The sequence below is a fragment of the Rhinopithecus roxellana genome, chromosome 2 (assembly GCF_007565055.1).
Source record: "Rhinopithecus roxellana isolate Shanxi Qingling chromosome 2, ASM756505v1, whole genome shotgun sequence".
In the NCBI taxonomy this organism is placed as follows: domain Eukaryota; kingdom Metazoa; phylum Chordata; class Mammalia; order Primates; family Cercopithecidae; genus Rhinopithecus; species Rhinopithecus roxellana.
Genome location: NC_044550.1, coordinates 187,832,659 through 187,852,674, shown reverse-complemented (window position 1 = coordinate 187,852,674; position 20,016 = coordinate 187,832,659). Strand labels below are relative to the sequence as shown.

The window sequence follows — 20,016 nt, the reverse complement described above, 5'->3', positions numbered from 1 at the left end:
CATATGCTTAACAATGAATAAGAGAATGTCTACAGGTTTCAACACTAAATGCATAGCGCCTATAAATCTATGAAGTAATATAATTTAGAAGCTTCATTTATCACTGATTTAACATTCTTCGATTGAAATTTAAATCCTTGAAATATTATCAAAGCTACTACGGTATCCGTATAGTTATAACAGTTAACACAAGATCTTGGCAAGTAGTTTGATAAAACAAATAAAATGTAATACATATTTTATGAATATTAATCAAGATCTACACTTGGTAGTCATACCTCATCATTACATCAAAAAATCAGAGTGGCTTTGCTAACATTTCCTAAATCCACCTTTAATATGCACTTTCATAGAAGATATGTTACCATTAGCACTAACTGTTTCTTATGTACTTCAAGAAAGATATAGGACCATGGGGACTAAGTGGGGATGACAGGAAAAAAACCCACAAATCTTTGTCAGACATTCAGAAATGAGTTCTGAATTCAACCAAAATGAAATATTACCCTTGGCTGAGCTAACATAGTGGTTTTGTTAATTGTATCCCAACTAATACTATCCCCTTCCAGTTCCAACAAAATATGCTTAAAAATATCATGATTTAAACAATACTTTTATTTTTTACAAATAAGACATCCTACGGCATGTGATATGTAATAAACACTACTACAGAGAAAGTCAATGATAAGCAAGGAAGCATTAGAAAATGTCCTAGCTTGAGACAACTCCATTCAGAATGTTCAATTAGAGTACAGAAAACATATATTTCATATTTTTCCTCCCTGCTCTAAAATAGTTTGTTAGATTAGCCTAAAATGGTTTAATTGATTGTTATGGGATGCACAAATTCTTTGGTGAGAGATTAATCATTTTAAATTAAAAATGTAACTGTGCAATTGGGCAGTAGTAATTTAATAAGCCTGGGACAGTAATTTATATTAATTTAACCTGCAACTTTAAAATCTTGTGGGGAAAATGATTTATCTTTGGAAGAGATATACTACATTTGGATAAATAGGTGAAATATAATGGTACTCAAGTGAACTATATTTATGCTTTTAGATAATAGAGAACTGGTAATCCCTCAGTGCTAAAGCTTTGAAATATATGTGCCTTTTCTTTTTGTAAAGAATGCTGACGAAGTTAACATATTTCTTTCTGTTTAACGGGAAAAAGAAATTACAAAAGCAACACAATGAAGACATTTCTCATATTTGCCTTTTTTGTTATTTGAAATGTTCTCACTCTTCCTTATTGTTAGATAAATTTTCTTTTTATTTTTTCTTAAAAAACCCTTTAGGGCAAGGAGGACATTACTTCAGTTTTATAAATTTAGCAACTAATAATATTCTATAAAACACTGCCCTAAACAAATGCTGTGAATAAATAAATTATCTCCGTGTTCTACAAGCAGTATTTATCACAGTAGTGAGACTTCTCTGTTGCCTGTCCTTAACTTTTAGATCCTCACAAGGTAGGAAGGCAAAACAAACCCTCTGACAGAAAACAGTCAAATTGATTTTTTCACTGTCATTCACAAAAGTTCCTAGGATTTTCACATTCTGTTATTTTTCCTATTTAGAAGTTATTCGCATAAAAGGACACTTGCATGTAAATGCCAAGACTGCATTCTGAATATTTCAGAGGAATTTTGCTCAAGTTGTCTTACATTCTCAGTGCACACCAAAATATAACCTTCCAAAATGTTCTGTCTGCTGGCTGTATTGCAAAAGTAGAAGCTCAAGCATGAACTGCCTAATCATCTTTATTTCTGGAACAAAATAATCCCTACTTCTGTAATATTCACAGATATTTTTTCCTCTGCAAAGATTTTCCTGACAGTCCCTCAAAATGCCTATTGACAATTCCATTTCAGGGTCCAGAATACTTTATTATTTTCATTTGTCCACAGGTGTATATCCACTCCTAGACAATAAGGCCCAATATACAGGTTCATGTTTTATTCATCTTCATGTCTCCATCAACTGGCACAAAACTTGGCATCTAACAGACGGTCAATACATGTCTGCTTATCTAAATTGTGCTAAAACAAACAAATGATTAAGATTCCACAATGATTCCAGGCCTCACAGATAGAAGTAAGCTTATCTTTAAAAAAAAAAAAAAATAGGTTGAAAATCTTTTTTTCTAGATAAAACAGATAATAGAAGTAAATATTTATTAAGCTCTTAGTGTGTCTCACTTCCTATTATAAACTCTATACATGTTTTGTTTTCTTTTCTTTTCCTCCTAATTTATTTCTTGTACAGACTGAAATTATATCACTTTTACATATGGAAAAGCTGAGTCACAATAAGTTTTAGAAACTTGTCCAAACACATGTCATTAAACAAGCAAGTGCTGGATCCATGTTCTATACAGGGATTCTCATCCTAGAGCCTTCTCTTAACTATATATTCACTGCCTAAAATAACAGAAGGAAAAACTGCCTTCCTTTCATGTACACACCCTCGCCGTGTGTTTGGTTTGTTCTAGGCACTGTGTACAGTATCCAAGGTACAAAAGTGAACAACACAAGGGCTTTTTTATAAAACCTCTAATCTCTATATTTTTTGGAAATATTTTAAAAGTTTCTCCTGCTTAAACACACACATACACATACACGCACACACAAACACACACACACACACACACAGTAAAGCATATACAAATAGGTGTTTTTTTTTTTTCCTTTCACTGCCAAAATTCTCACCTTAGCAACCAACGACTGTTGGCTGTATTACGTCAAACACACGTCAGTCTCTAATTTCTTCCAGGTTGCCCTCCTCAGTCACTGAAAACTCTGGACTTATTGTCAAATCCCATGTCTTCTTCATAGTTTTCAATTTACTTAATTTATTTGTAGCACTGACAATCCCTACATTCAATCAGATTCCTTGGTTCCTAAAATTCAATCAGATACAAGGGACCAAAGAAAATAGTACCAAATAATAACAAAAGTTTAGGTATAATTGAGCTCAGCACTTCAGTTTACATATGAGAAAGCTACAACCCCCAAAAAGATAAATCAGTTCTCTCAGGGTCACATCTTGATTTAATCATGGAGTCATAATTAAAAGTCAGGGCCATCTCTCCAAAGTTTATCAAGACTTTCTTTGAAATAGATCTTTCTATTACTTCTGCCAAATCTGTATCTCAGGCCTTAACTTTGTAGCAGGCAATCTTACAATGGACCCATTGGTTCATGACTGCATTCTATTCCTCTTCAGGCTGAGCAGAACTTACTCATTTCTAACAAGTAGAATATGGCAGACGTGATGGGATTTCACCTCCAAGATTAGATAACGAAAATACTAAGGCTTCCATCTTAGATATCTTCTTTTTTGTATGGTTTACTCTGGGAGAGGACACCTGCCATGTCATGGTGTATCCCTATACAGAGGCCTGCATGAAGAATTTTGGAAGTGGGTTCTCCACAAATTGTGCCTTCAGATGAGACTGCCATCCTGGCCAACAGTTTTACTGCAACCTCATAAGAGACATTGAGCCAGAGGCATTAGTTAAGTAACATCCAGATTTGTGACCCATAGAAAATACAAGATCATATTTAAAGTTCTGGTCTTTGAACTTTTCATGCAGTAATACATGACATCTAAAATAACATCTCATTCTGGGAATACTGTAATTGTTTAAACACTTATCAACTCCAAAGTAATTTGTATTGTTCTATCACTTCATTCTTCCCACAATATCATATGAACCATGTTTTCCAATTAATCAGTGTTCAATAAGCAATGTCTTTAAACACAATAGCAGAGAAAATATATGTTGAAAATACTGAATCTAGTACTCAAAGCTAACTAAAATATTTCACTTTGTGTTAACTGGCTTACTGTTTCTTAAATGTATTTATTGTATTTAATGTATCATACTGTACATAATACAATAATTGTATTATAACAAATAATTGTATTATAATGTATTTCTTAAACACATTTCCTTCTACTTCTGTAATCATGACATTTGGAGATTTTAGAATAGGTATCCAAATCTTATAAAAATGTTTACAATTAAGAAAACTCTGTTCAATAATAGCTTAATCGACCATTTCTGTGATTATAAGAAATCCCCATAACCTAAATGCTTTTGTCAGTTAACTACTGCCCTATGTCAGAACCTGAGAAAACACAAATGGTATCTAAAGGGTATGGCGGTCCAGATCATTTTAAGATAATCAACTTTCAGATCTTAAAATTCAATGTAGTCTCTTTTCTAAAATGAATTTGCCTCAGAATACACATAAAAGATCAAGAATCACTTCTGTGGCCTTTTTCAAAATCACAGCTTTCTCCATTTTATAATAGAAATTCCTCTCAGCTATCTAGAATCTCACTATGATGTCTGCCTAAAATAATGAAAAAACAAACAAATTAGTATTTAAACTATTTATTTATCTGTATACCATTAACATCACATCCATCTATGTTACTGAAAATTTTATTTCCAACATTTTATATTTTATAATAATATTTACCAAAATAAATGCATTTTATGTAATTTTGTTCAACTGGATACTACTATTATATGTAAACATAGAGGAGGCTTTTAAAAGAAACACTTAAAGCTTTATTGTTCCATGGAAAATATAGACTACTGAATATTTACATGCTAAAACGAAGCTTGAGAGAGTAAACAAGTAAATACTTGCAAGCACAGAAGCATATTACTATGAGACAAAATTTTGTGAAATAATTCAAAAGGAAGAATGAATTCAAGCAGTAAAAGGAACAAAGTAAAATATCAGCCTGTTAAAAAGACATTGTTCAGAGATGTTTTTAGTTGAATAATTGTAAATATCTAATACATACTGTATTTAAGTCCTACTGAATCAATTTAAAAGAGTAACTGTCAATGTTTTCAATGTTCTAAAATATATTCTTTGCAACTTTTAATGTTTATAATGAAAATGTTTTCAATGCTAATTTAAAATATTAAAGAAGTACATCATGAATTTAAAAAATTCCTTCAGTTGGTAAATGAAAAAATATTTCAAAACCACTGGTTGATTATTTTTTAAAATTTTTGTAGTAATTGTTATCCTCCCTCATCAACTTCATTTTAAATGTCATTAAAATGAACCATATTACATGAGTGTCTTCTTAATTGTACCATAGCACAGTACCTTGCTCATAGTTGCTAAACCAGCATTTGTTTAATTTGGTAAGTTCCTCAAAGAGGAATATTACCTTTTAATATACAAAGTTAAATTATTTCCTGCAGCATATATTTATATTCGAAGTCACAATTCAAAATTTTAAAATAAGGAATACTTATCTATAAAGAAGTAAGTAAATATGCAGTCATTACAGGAACTCAGATTTCAGGAAAGCACATGGATTATTTTCATTGATTTAAGAATTTAATCATGCTACTCTTTATTACTAACAACAAAAAAGGCAGTGTCTATCTGTTACTGGTAGGAAAACCAATGCTAAGAGAAATAGTTGACCCTCCTGGAGACAATTAGGCTACTTCTAGATCCTGTAGCTGTTAAATACAAAATATTACCTGGAATGAGTCAAGGTGTTTAAAAGAATGAATACCCTTCTCTAGATGATAGTATGCTGACTGATTTCTGGAATGCTCAGCATGGACTTGAGAAACGTGAAAGTTTTTGAATTTTATCCATTGCATTATGACTTAAGAAATTATTTATGTAGTAATGCAAATTATGTTAATGCTTACTCTTTCATACTTCCATTAGGAGTATGATTTATAATACCTGGATAATTTTTAAAAGTTGCAAGGGATATGCTGAATTTAAATTAGCCTACCTTATTCAGTGTGTAAAATCTATAATGATAAATAAAGCACTCAGCTGATAGAAAGCATAAGTAATAATACTTCAGAGTGCTGGGGATTTGTTTTTATTTTTGTTTTTAAAACAAACTAAATATAATAAAATTAATTATTATTGGGGTATGATCATGACATAAACATATTGCCTTCTTTGACTTCATATGCATATAGAGTTTGAGACCTTGGAATTACCTTTGACATCTCAAGTAAATCATTCATAACTATGCCCTAAGTGAATTTCTATACTATTTGTTCCCTTGGCACTTGTATTTTGTGCAACATCCTTATGCTGTAAACTATAAATGACCTTGAAAATAGGGAATGTTTAGACCTTAAAGATTCATATGGCCAAATTTATTTATCTCTTTATGTATCCAAATATTTTACAACAAGGAATAAAATGCTATTAGGATAGTGTAAAAGCAAATTTTAATGCAGAAATGGCTTCCCGGTACTGAATACTTACTGTGTGCTTGTCCTTGCTCAAAACACTTGGCAAAGGTTAATTCATTTGATACTCATAATAATTCTTTAGGTAACACACTGTTATTATCAGATGACTTTACAGGTGAGGAAACTGGGCACAAAACAATTAATTTCCTAACAATACATTACTGTCATAAAATCACCTAAAGGCAAAAGAGTGATTCACACCAGGCAGGCTGGCTCCAGAGTCCTTATCTTAAACTAGAAGGCAATATTGCCCTTCTAAGATCTGGGGACTGAGTAGGAGTCAATTAAGTATACGGGTAGTGGGCTTCCCAATAAGAACATAGAAAATTATAATACTCTGTTGGTTCCTGGAGCTGGGAAAGAATCATATGACTAAACCCAGACAAGTAGAGCATATAGTCTGGAGCTCTGAGTCTGGCTCAAGGTACACACACAAAATAAGAAGTGTTTAATTATAAATTTTTATATATACTTTATTAATCTATTTTAATTTTATCCCTCATATTCCCTGTTACTTGAGAAATGAGGAGCTCTGTCAATAGAAGGGAGTGGTTATACTGATAAAACTAAAGTGGACAAACTAGATGTCTTTTTCCCTTGGTTGAGTCTGTGGTGTAGACTCCGACAAACAACATTCACTCTCTTTATGCCAGCCATTGGAACAGAGCCTTTTTTATTAAGTCAATTAAACAAGAAACCATGCTGTCTCACAATTGTTAATAATTATCTTAGTCTTATTTTCTAGCCTCTATGGCAAGACTCTCAGTTCTGTCTCTCCACTATTTGTAACACGCACATTCATAAGATGCTATTATTTTGGACAAAGGGAAAGAATTTTTAACTCAGTTGAGGTTAAGGCTTTGATAAAGTGAAATCTTATCTAAACTCTAATCATCCTGTATATTACACACTATTTAGGATACTCAGAAAAAGACTTTCAGAGAAAAATGGTTCCTTTCAGGCTGATATGACAAAAGCAGATCTGTTGGAAAAAAGAGATCCTTCTCTAGCCATCAAGTACCGGATTTCCAGCTGCACCTCACACTGAGTCACCAAACCCACAAAGTCAGGAAAAATGCTGAAGCTGAGCTACCTGGTATTTATAAGCTTAGTAGTAAAGCATAGTCATGATTTTACAAAAAGTTGGCTCATTATTGCTTAAAAGACTGTGGCAGCTATATGGGTAGAAGCTGAGGAAATGGGATGGAAGAAATTATGCCAGTGGTAACTGTTTTCGAACAATGGGGTTTTTACGTTGCTTTATTTCCTTTTATGTTTAATTCCTTTGCAGCCACCTGTTGCAATACAGACTTCAATGATTTAAAGAGCTGTGGGCCTAAAGTGATTTTTACAACAATAAAGTCTACAGGGGAAAGCCTGTTAGAGAATGGTTATTTATTGCCACCCTAGTACACAAATAAAAGAAAGCAATATGTGTACAAATTTGTCAGAACATAAGTTTACATAGGTTAAATTACTTAATGCCAAATTATTGTATGTTATACATACATAGAACCATTAAGATGTGAATTCTTAAAAAGCAATATTTTATAAGGGTAGATGTTTGAAGAAAAGAATAAGTAATTTGATGTAGTTAGGCATTTTGTATCAATATTTAATTTCTTAAATTAAGGATAATTATTTCATGTGTACTACTGAAAATTAATCAAATAATTGTTTACATAATTGTTCCTTCTGCTTGACTCTGAACTCCTTCAGTTCGCCTCCTATTATTTTCAGCATCCACAAGACCTGTCAGAGCTTGGTGTCACAAAGTACTTATCACATATTGATGAATAAATCAATTCATGCATAGTCACTTTTAATAGTTACTTTAAAAATGTGTAGTTTCCATGTTTTGTGCATTTGGCTAAATACCTGTAGCATATTTTTTTCATTAAATCTGTACAATAGTTTTATAATTTAGGTATTATCATCATCCACATTTCATTAATGTGGCCACTCAAAAAAAAAAAAAAAAAAAGTCAAGGAGCTTGTCTAAAATAACCAAAGCTGAATTTCAAGCTGGAGTTTGTTTGATTATAATCCCATTTTTTAATTGATACACAATAGAATTTTCCAAAGTATTATCAGTTTAATGAGCACAGAAAGATGATGGTCATTCATTCAACAAATAATTTTTGAGTGCCTACTTTGCACCATACACGGTACGTCTTAAAACAGAGCAGGAACAAAACAAGAAAAATCTCTGACCTCATACAACTTACAATCTCCTGAAGATATTTAATTTTCCAAATAGTACTGAGTCTACTCTTTGGCAATATAATGGCATGAATAAGGAAATGTAAAATACATTGATGCATAATCTGATTTATGCATCCTCCTACTCCAGCAAACCAGACAAAGTATAATTTCTACAATGGAATTATAGAATGAACATTTTATTCTTGGTACCTATATTAAATATTAATAATGCAAAATGCTTAGGGCTTTTAAAATGCTATTTTTTCATAGAGAAAAAGTGTATGCTGAGTTAATATACATTTTACAGTCATTTTAGAGATGACAATTTTTCAAAAATGTATATTCTGAATTAATTGGGGATAATCTAGAAATTAGATGGAAAGGAAACAGGTAGTGGAAATTATTTTAAATGTTACTATCAACTTTGAAATGCTCTCAAGTTTTCGCATTAAAAATGAGTTGGATTATTTGTTTGTTTATTTATTTATTTTATTTATCATTTTTGAGATGAAGTCTTGCTCTGTCAACCAGAGCTGGAGTGCAATGGCACGATCTTGGCTCACTGCAACATCCGCCTCCCATGTTCAAGTGATTTTCCTGTTTCAGCCTCCTGAGTAGCTGGGATTACAAGTGCATGCTGTCACGCCAAGCTAATGTTCTGTATTTGAGTAGAGAGGGGGTTTCATTGCGTTGCCCAGGCTGGTCTCCAACTCCTGACCTCAGTCAATCTACCTGCCTCGGCCTCCCCAAGTGCTAGGATTACAGGCGTGAGACACTGTGCCTGACCATGAGTTGGATTATTTTTATTTTGCTATGAATATATATAAATATATTCCATATAAGATTCTATATATATATATATATATATATTTTAAAATCCAGAGTCAGTCCAAGTATCCAAGATAAAGCATGCTGGACAATCTTATCAACAGAAAAATTAATTTTAGACAAAATTCTTATCATTTAGCAGTTAGAAATATATACATTCTTGTAATTATTGAATATTTTCTTTTAACATTTAATTTAAAAAAAAGAAGACGGCCGGGCGCGGTGGCTCAAGCCTGTAATCCCAGCACTTTGGGAGGCCGAGACGGGCGGATCACGAGGTCAGGAGATCGAGACCATCCTGGCTAACACAGTGAAACCCTGTCTCTACTAAAAAAATACAAAAAAACTAGCCGGGTGAGGTGGCGGTCCTGTAGTCCTGGCTACTCGGGAGGCTGAGGCAGGAGAATGGCGGGAACCCGGGAGGCGGAGCTTGCAGTGAGCTGAGATCCGGCCACTGCACTCCAGCCCGGATGACAGAGCGAGACTCCGTCTCAAAAAAAAAAAAAAAAAAAAAAAAAATAGAAGACATAGGTAGAAAGCATATATTTTTTTCTTTTGGTAAAATACAATATAAATTCATTTTGATTATTGATAGATAAGAACCAATATGGCTTTGCAATTGTTTCCCAATTATATTTAGACATAATTCTGTGTATTATGCTGGAGTTGAGTAACTCAGAGCTGAGAAATCAGAAAGCAGCAATTTCTAAGAACTATACAAGTTATTTTTAAAACTTCCCACAAATATTTCATGGAAGAATACCCATCTTCCTTTGGACATGCTATACTAACTTTAACATGGCAAAATATTTAATAATAAATAAAATGGCATTTGAAGTTTTGGCATATTCTTGTATTTTTTTTTTTTATGTGGGCATCATTTTATTAATCACACACTAAAAATGAGTCTCCAAGCAATTCAATAACTTTATGAACCAGATTCAATTTCACATAATTCAAATCAGTTACTTTAGAAAATTTCCTTTGCAATGTTAGTTTCTGTACTGTATCTGTATTTTGTATTAAAATACTCTTAGGACCATTTCTTTCAGGTAAACATCACATACTAAAATGATTACTTTTTTAACATCTTCATTGAGATATAATTCATATACCATAAAATTCACCCTTTTTTCCAAAGGCTCAAATTAGTTCAGTAGTCATTTAACATCTTTAAAGTGTGTGTGTGTGTGTGTGTGTGTGTGTGTGTGTGTGTGTGTGTGTGTGTGTTTGGATTCCCTTGCACATCATAGAACTACAAAGCCCTTATTTGCCATGGTCTTTTTATACTTGCATGTCTATGCTTATAAAATAAATGTACCTAAAGATATTTTTATTGGTATACAAAATACTTTAAACAGTTGCATTAACTAGGTTTTTTCATCAACTATGTGGGTCTTCTGAGATAATCACAATATTTTAAATTCACTTAAATTTATTTTCCCAATATACTCCGACATCAGGATCCCATGGTTGAGTATCGGGATCCCATTCTCGAGCAAAACAATTTTGTCATGGACATTTCAGTCAATGTCTGTGATACACATTTCTTAAGGAGACCCCAAAGTTTTTTGGTTCAGTTCGAGATTTAGAAGGTAGAGATGTAAGATAAATGGTTATAATGTTCTGCTGACTAATGTGCCTGTTGAATTACCGGAAGCATTCAGGCAGTTCTATATGCCGTAAATAAAACCCCTTGACTGAGTAGAGGTAGTAAAGTGAAAATGAGTTTATGTGCTTCATCCTTAACTAATTTTCTGGGGAACAGATAATTAACAAATACTCTGCATAAAATATGAAGCAATTTCAAATGAAATGGCCAAAACTGAAGAATATCTTCCATATCAGTTATATGAAATCCATGTTCCTGATCCTATATTAAAATGGGTATTATGTCATATAGATTATGTAGAAATTGCCATATAAGTTATGTATTATTTCTGAATAATATAAACATACTTTAAATACTCCGATTTTAGAACTTTAATTAAAATATTCTCTAAAAGTATGAATTAAATACAAGAGATTTTGGGAGTGAATTAATATTTCAAAATATCATATACAGAAACAATACAGACCACAAATTAAATTTTAGAAATGAAAAAATCCTGGTCAATTGAGTGAGCCTGATTTCACATGTCCCAGCGAACAACTCTGCACATTTACATTCTTAAGACAGACACTAATGACCCTTGAGTTTCACCCTTTTGCCATATGCCTATATAACCTTTTATTCTAACATGCCAAACTTTTACAAACTATAGTCAGTTCTGCTATAATACTTGTTTTGAAAATGTAAATTTGTTCCAAAACAACTGATGTGTTAGGGAATTATATGAGGATAAGCCACTTTTCCATTTGCTATGTGAGCTTTTATAGGCAAGAAACACTAAGTCGTGGATCTACAAACTATGCAAACCTGGTAGGTGGCCTGTTTTTGTAAATAAAGTTTTGTTGGAAGACAACCATACCCCTTTTTATGAATTGTCTTTGGCTGCTTTCATGTGTTAAGTAGTTCTGAATAGCTGTAATAGAGATATTCTCTGGCCCTTTAGGGGAATGTCTGTTGAGCCCTGCACTAAGTGATCAAAGAAATCGGAACCTTCCTGAACCAAGTTGAAGAAAAATGCATAAAATGCACAAACAAATCTTCAAGTATCTACTAGCTACTTCAATTCCCTATGTATGTTGTGAACCATGCCCATCCACATCTGGTGTTACAACTTTTGTTTAATTTCAGATAATCCTCATACCCACCCCATCCTCATAACAACTCACAAGCTGACACCCACTTCCACAGCAAACTTCAGGTATTTTTCAAGGTAAAGTACCATATTTATTATTTTCCTACATTTTTTTTCTTTTCAATGTATCACTGATAAAACTTTAGAGTGCTGTGCCCTTAAAGTAGGATTGCCACATTTAGCATGTAAACAAAAAATCTAAGGTGATATGGTTTGGCTCTGTGTCTCCACCCAAATCTCATGTCCAGTTGTAATTCTCAATGTTGGGAGAGGGACCTGGTAGTAGGTGACTGGATCATGGGGGCGGATTTCCCCCTTGCTCTTCTTGTGATAGTGACTGAGTTCTCAAGATATCTAGTTCTTAAAAGTCTGTAGCACTTCCCCCTTCACTTTCTCTCTGTTGCTTTCCCATGTCAAGATGTGCTTGCTTCCCCTTCGCCTTCTGCCATGATTGTAAGTTTCCTGAGACCTCCTAGTCATGCTTCCTGTACAGCCTGTGGAACTGAGTCAATTAAACTCCTTTTCTTCCTAAATTACCCAGTCTCGGGTAGTTCTTTATAGCTATGTGAGAACAGATGAATATAGAAGGCTACTCCGTGAAATTTGAACTTCAGATGAACAACAAATGTGTTTTAGTATAAGTATGTCTGACTATTGCAGGTCATTACACACACCCCTTGCTCCTCCCCTTTAACCATATCTAGAAACTAGGAAAATTAAGAGGAGCCACGTCTGATCCTTTTGTTACTTTCTATGTTCACTTTACTTTTAACCTATTTCACCTTTAGAAGACTGTTAGATCTGTAACTGGTCTTTTATTTTTCTAGCAGAGACCTTGGAGGTGGAAAAAAGCATACATCTGAGCATTGGGCTGTTGAAACAGTTCTGAATAGGCCCAAACGTGACTAATCTTTAATCTCTTTGACGCAGGGATTGCGCCATTTAGCTTTGGTTCTCTTTCTTTTGCCAAGAATCAGGTACCGTATATCCATTACACACATGGAACAATGGCTGCATATCCTGAGTAACACTGTAATGCCTGGCTAGGCTGATTGCCTCAATATACTCGGCCAAGTTTAAAGTAAAACAATCAATATAACTTTTCACAAATCTTTCTGTAGTTTTTTATTTGCCTAAAATACTCAGCTCTATTATGGCCTCTGTTAAGTGACACTTAGATAATTTATTAAGGGACAGTAACACCATCAAGTCATCATATCCTTAGTTTATTATGTTTTAGTACATATTTTTCTGCTGATTCATGTGAACAAGATCAAACCAAGCTCAACGTATCCAGAAGATCATCACCCCGTCTCTCCTATTCTGGAGCTATTGTCTTCAATCTAATATTTCCTTTCTCCTTTACAAGCCCCTTTTTCTCAAACTCTGATTTCTTCTTATATGCCAGAATAAGAAAGTAATGAGAAAAGCCCCTTCACCTAAAGGTCTGCTGTGACTCGAGTTGTTATCTGTCCCAAGAGCATATGTATTTTAATAAAAGACAAGATTTGATCTTAATGTAGATTTCATGCAACAGCAAAGTAAGAGATTAGTGGATCCAGAAGCTTTGTGGCTCCCCTGAAATCTCAATACATAGGCTGTAACTTACTCTATTTCTAAATTCAGCCCAAATAGGAAACACTGGGGTTATTGTTTCTTCCTGCCTCCATTTATGCATTCAGTGGAGATTACCAGGTTTGCAAAAGGGCTATTAAAAGGTCAGGTTTAAATTTTATAACAAGATGCTATTTAATTATATCTATAAATATTACATTTTTATTACATCTCTTGTACAGTTAATAAAAAGTGCTTAAAATGTTTCAGTGCTTTTGTTTGAATTTTGTAATTAACTATTTTAAGTAATTAGGAAAAGGCAGTCTTTCTGAGTAGATGAATTAAAAAAATTAAGAATGCATTTCTGAGCTGACACATTCCAGCTAAGAGGCATGGGACTGAAACTGGCTGTAATCTTGGAGTAAGTCACTGATCCAGCCTGGGTCTTATATGTTACACATCAGTGTTTCTATAGATCCTTTCAAAATGGTGGCTAATAAGGTTGTTTTTTGTGTCCCTAATATTTAATGTGGTGAGTTTATAAATATAATTCATATACAATAGAACATGAGCTGAAAAACTAAAATTCACTTTTGTCTGTGGCATAAAATTTATACATTTGGTTAGTAAATACACATTGTTTTTTTGAAGTAACTGTTTTTGTTTAAAATACATTTTTGGTGTATAAGAATATTTGTTTATATGAATATTTCTATATTTATTTATGATACAAAATAATCATACATATTTAGAGAGTACATATGTTATTTTGATATATGCATACAATGTGTAATAATCAAATCAGAGTATTTAGGATATCTATCATCTCAAACATTGATGATTTCTTTGTATTAAGAACATTTCAAATCTTGTCTTTTAGCTATATTGATATATACAATATACTCTAACGCTAATTAAAGTCACCTCACTGCACTATCAAACACTAGAATTTATTACTTCTATCTAACTGTTTGTTGGTACTAATTGATAAGGTTTGCTGTGTCCCCACCCAAATATCATATTGAACTGTAGCTCCCATAATTCCCACGTGTTGTGGGAGGGACCCAGTGGGAGATAATTCAATCGTGTAGGCAGTTTCTGATACTCTTCTCTTAGTAGTGAATAAGTCTCATGAGATGTGATTTTTCTTTTTTTTTCTTTGATACAGTCTCACTCTGTCACCCAGGCTGGAGTGCACGGGTGCAATCTCCACTCACTGCAACCTCCGCCTCCCAGGCTCAAGCAATTCTCCTGCCTCAGACTCCCAAGTAGCTGGGATTACAGGTGTCTGCCACCGTGCCTGGCTAATTTTTGTATTTTTAGTAGAGATGGGGTTGCACTATGTTGGCCAGGTTGGTCTTAAACTCCTGACCTCAGGTGATCTTCCCGCCTCGGTCTCCCAAAGTGCTGGGATTGCAAGCATGAGCCCACCGCGCCTGGCCAGTCTGATGGTTTTATAAGGAGTTTCCCCTTTTGCTTGGCTTCTCTCTTGCCTGCTTCCATGAAAGATATGCCTTTCTCCTCCTTTGCCTTCCACAGTGATTGTGAGGCCTCCCCAGCCATGTGGAACTGTGAGTATATTAAACCCCCTTTTTTTTATATACCCCAGTCTTGGATAGGTCTTTATTAGCAGCATGGGAATTACAGTCATTAACCACCCTCTCTTCATTCTCCTCCCACCATCCCCTGTCTCTGTTAATTATCATTCTAGCCTCTACCTCCATGAAATCAACCTCTCCACATGTCAGTGAAAATGAGATATTTATCTTTGTGTGCTTGGCTTATTTCACTTAACATAATAAACTCCAGTTCCATCTATGTTGCTGCAAATGACAGGATTTCTTTCCTTTTTACGGCTGAATAGTATTCCACTGTATATACACTGGGGAAAGGACACCCTCTTCAATAAGTGGTTTTGGGAAAACTGAATATCCATATGCAGAATAATGACATGAGACCCCTATCTCTCACCATATACAAAAATCAACTCTAAAGACTAATTGTAAGATCCAAAACTATAAAATTACTAGAAGAAAAACACAGGAGAATTGCTTCTGGACATTGGTCTAGGCAAAGATTTTACGGATAAGACTTCAAAAACACAGGCAAGAAAAACAAAAATAGATAAAAGAGATTACATTAAACTAAAAAGCTTCTGTACAGCAAAGGAAACAATCAACAAAGTGAAGAGACAACTTGTAGAATAGGAGAAAATATTTGCAAATTACTCATCCAATAAGAAACTAATATCCAAATATACAAGGAACTTGACAGCAAAAAACTCAAATAATCCATTTAAAATATGGGCAACAGATCTGAATAGGCATTTCTCAAAAGACAGTATACAAATGACCAACAGGTACATTACAAAAATGCTCCAGAAGCTTTGCACAGTTGCCCTAAAAGAATAATAAAAAAAAAAGCTCAATATCACTAATATTCAGATAAATGCAAATCAAAACCACAGTGAGATAGTGTCTCATTCCAATTACAATGACTTTATCAAAAAGACAAAAAAAATTCTGGCAAGGAAGTGAAGGAAAAGAAACTCATACACTGTTAGTGGAAATGTAAATTAGTACAGTCATTATAGAAAACAGTATGGAGGTTTCTCAAAATACTAAAAATAGAATCACCATATGATTCAGCAATCCCACTGCTGAGGATTTGTTCACAGGAAAGGAAATTAATAACATATCAAAGATACCTCCTTATAATGTTTACTGCAGCACTATTAATACTCAAGATATGAAATCAACCTAAGAGTCCATCACCAGATGAATGACTAAAGAAAATGCAGTAAATATAGTAAATGCACATTTATTAATATCTTATATACAAGATTCTGTATCTTATTTCCCTCCATAGCATTTTTCATTAAATGTCCTATTATTTTATTTCTCATGTATTTGTTTATTGTTTTTCCCTCTAGCCAGAATATACACATTCTAGGAAGGTAAATATTTATTTTTTACTAATATTTATAAACCAAAAAATGTACCTAATGAGATATCATGAAATATTTGTCAATTAAACAGCAAATGAATGGAATACAAGAATAGTTTATAATGCAATCTCTGTACAATTTTTTTTTTACCATACATTTTGAAAACTTAAGTACACATTTAAAAAATTCTCTATATATTATTTAATAGGATGTGAAGAAAATAATGTTGGGGTTCTGTTTAATATTCAACGGAACTCTTAAGAAAATAATTACTCTCCATTTGTCACAAAACATTAACATATTTTTGAACAAGCATTTCATTGATATATTTTTAAATGTGTTAAATGCTTTATAGAAAAATGTGGTAAATAGGAGTTAGAAAAATATATGGAATTGAAAATTTGAGATCCTCGTATCATGCAGATTACATCAAAATTTTAATATTTTAAAATAAATTATCTAGAGAACATCTAGGAAAACAGAGTTCCAAAAATAAATAAATGCCTAATAACCTAAAATGTATTTCCTATATAATTTTACATTAAGTTTATTCACAAATATTAGCTACCTAAACAATTTGTGTTGATTAATTGGATAAGGTAAATCTAGTTTCTTGGCAAGAAAGCATTATATTTTTATTATTTAAAAGTTACAATAAGTTGATATCTGAGAGTCAAATTTCAGAAATTTGCCTATTTCTATTGCTACTATTTTCTGAAATTGTTGTTCCTATGACAAATCATGGGAACCAAGAAAATTATTGGCCTATCTAATAGTAAATTTCTAAACCATATATATTATTAGTATATTTTTAGTACAACACTAGAGATGTTATTTCCCATCCTAAAATTGTTAATATATTAATCTTTCTCATCAAATAATTATTAATAAAAATTATTTTTTATAAATCTATTTGAAAACCAAGCATCAAAATAATAACCAATTTAGCTGAGATTTAAAAATATTAAAAATATAAATTAAAGGTGAAATAAATATGTTTTTCATTTTTTATATTTTAACAAAGTTAAATAATAATATTTATATGTATGGACATATAAAATGATTTATTCCCACTTCCTAAGAAACAAGTACAAATTAAATAACAGTGGAACAAAATCATAGGGTAAAATACCTTACATATTATAACAAAAAAATAACACTATTATATACAATCTATTTTTAGGTAGTTGCTATCTGCAAACATATTAACTCCAAAAAGTGTCCTGGTATCTTTGAAGCAAAAAGGCATTTTATGATATTTAAATATCTCCAAAAAGACTGAATTATAGATTTGGAAGAAACTTTAAAAATCAATGGTTGTTTATTCATTTTTCAAGATTAGGAACCCCAGACCAACCAGCTGCATCTATCTATCTATCTATCTATCGATCTATCTATGAATGATTTTATACAGAAACACAAGGCCTTTAGGAATAACTGATTAAGAAAATCCAATTGTACCCAATCTAATCATTTTACATGTCAGTAAAATAAGAATTGTTAAATAATTTTCCTAAACCTCAAGCACATAGTAGCAAACTTTAAAACAGAAAGCACGAATCCTAACTGCTGGTTCAGGTCTCATTGTAGAATAATATACTGAATTTGATCAGACAGAAAGAACAAGAAACAAGTCAGGAGGGATTAAAAATGTAAATTAAAGGCCCATTAATTTGATTAAATTCTCATTATTTAACAATATGTAATTTGCATTTTAACAGAGGTTTTCAAACTAAGCTGCTGCAGAACATAACTATTACATGATTTAAACTGAGAGTTCTGGTACTAAAACTGCATTCACAGGAAAGAATAAGCTAATAGAAATATCTTAATTTTAAATTTCTCTCCATTTTTCCTTAATGTATGAAAAGGTAAGTGATTTAATAAAAATAACATTGCATTAATTTTTGTTTAATAATCAATTATTTATAATCTTGTAGTTAAGCGTTATGACTACCAGATGCCAGCCCCTAAATATTTGAGAATAACTACAATAAAATTTTGTGAAATATGTTTTTAAACTACTAAATAACTCTATTTTACATGTGAAAAAATTATTAAATTGGGGAATTATAAATTTTCAAATCATGTTTTAATAAAGGGAGATTGATTTTTAAAAAAACATAATGGAAATAATCACTGAATCCCATTCTGAAAAAAATTTAAAGGTGAGAAGAGTACCTCATGATAAATGAATTTAAAAAGAACACACAAACTGAACATGTATTATTGTCCATACCTTAGAAAAACTATCATAAGTATGCATTTTTAAAAGACTAAAAAGAATTACATGAAAACATGTATAAAAAGATATTCATTGATAGAAAAATAGCCTACTCCTACAAAAGTTGAGGCAGTACCAATATCAAACCTCAAAAAGAAATTGAGAAGAAGAATTGATGTATACAACTCCCTAATTTTCACATCATAATAAATTTATGACTGAATTTTTACTGACAAATGAAGTGTTTTTCATTTCCTCAATATGACTTATCTTGCATATTTCAAGACCCACCTCAAAACACAGCATTTAAAAACTCTTAGTTTCCTCTTCTAGAATCAAAAATGGTCACCCATGGTTTTATCTGAGCCACATATCATTTTGTACTTACTTCTCCCAACTTTTTATTTGCCTCTGCTACACAGGAAAAACAGACAATAAGTATGGGTTAAAGCCTGGTTAAATAAGTAAGTCACGGAGCACCTTTAGTGTCATATATATATATATATATATATATATATATATATATATATCTCCTTCAAATAACTAGTTTGTTTTAATTAAATATATGTGAAACTAGTGGACAATTTGGGAGACGTCAAGAGAATGAAACAGATATGATCACTATTACTTATGAACATTATTTTATGAATAGCCAAGCATATATATCCACTTTTTTATTGATCAAAGATGCTTTACATCTCATTCTGAAGTAATAGGCTTCATAATTTCACACAGCTTAATAGTCTAAGAAGGATGTATTTCTTAAAATAATGTAGGGTAGGCCGGGTGTGTTTGCTCACGCTTGTAATCCAAGCACCTTTGGGAGATCAAGGCAGGCAGATAACCTGATGCTAGGAGTTCGAGACCAGTCTGGCCAACATGGAGAAACCCCCCTTCTACTAAAAATACAAAAACTAGTCGGGCATAGTGGCAGGTGCCTGTAATCCAGGCTACTCGGAAGGCTGAGGTGGGAGAATCGCTTGAACCCAGGACGGGGAGGTTGTAGTGAGCCGAGAGCTATGAGCTATACTCCAGCCTGGGGGATATAGTGAGACCCTGTCTCTAAATAAATAAATAAATAAATAAATAAATAAATAAAATAATGTAGGATTATTCTCTGAGAATATTTATTCTCACTTTAGAATCAAGTAAAGAATACAATAGAATACAATAGCTGAGAAGTTGTAGACTATTAATATAATAATATAATTTATTACACATTTATTTAATTATCTACTTCC

The 20,016-nt window shown here is 32.5% G+C and overlaps 1 protein-coding gene across 7 annotated transcripts in view; it reads right to left on the bottom strand.

Moving 5' to 3' along the window:
• Positions 1-20,016, bottom strand: part of ADGRL3 (adhesion G protein-coupled receptor L3) — a 915,407-nt gene that overhangs the window by 625,750 nt on the left and 269,641 nt on the right. The gene's annotated exons all lie outside the window — the stretch shown is intronic.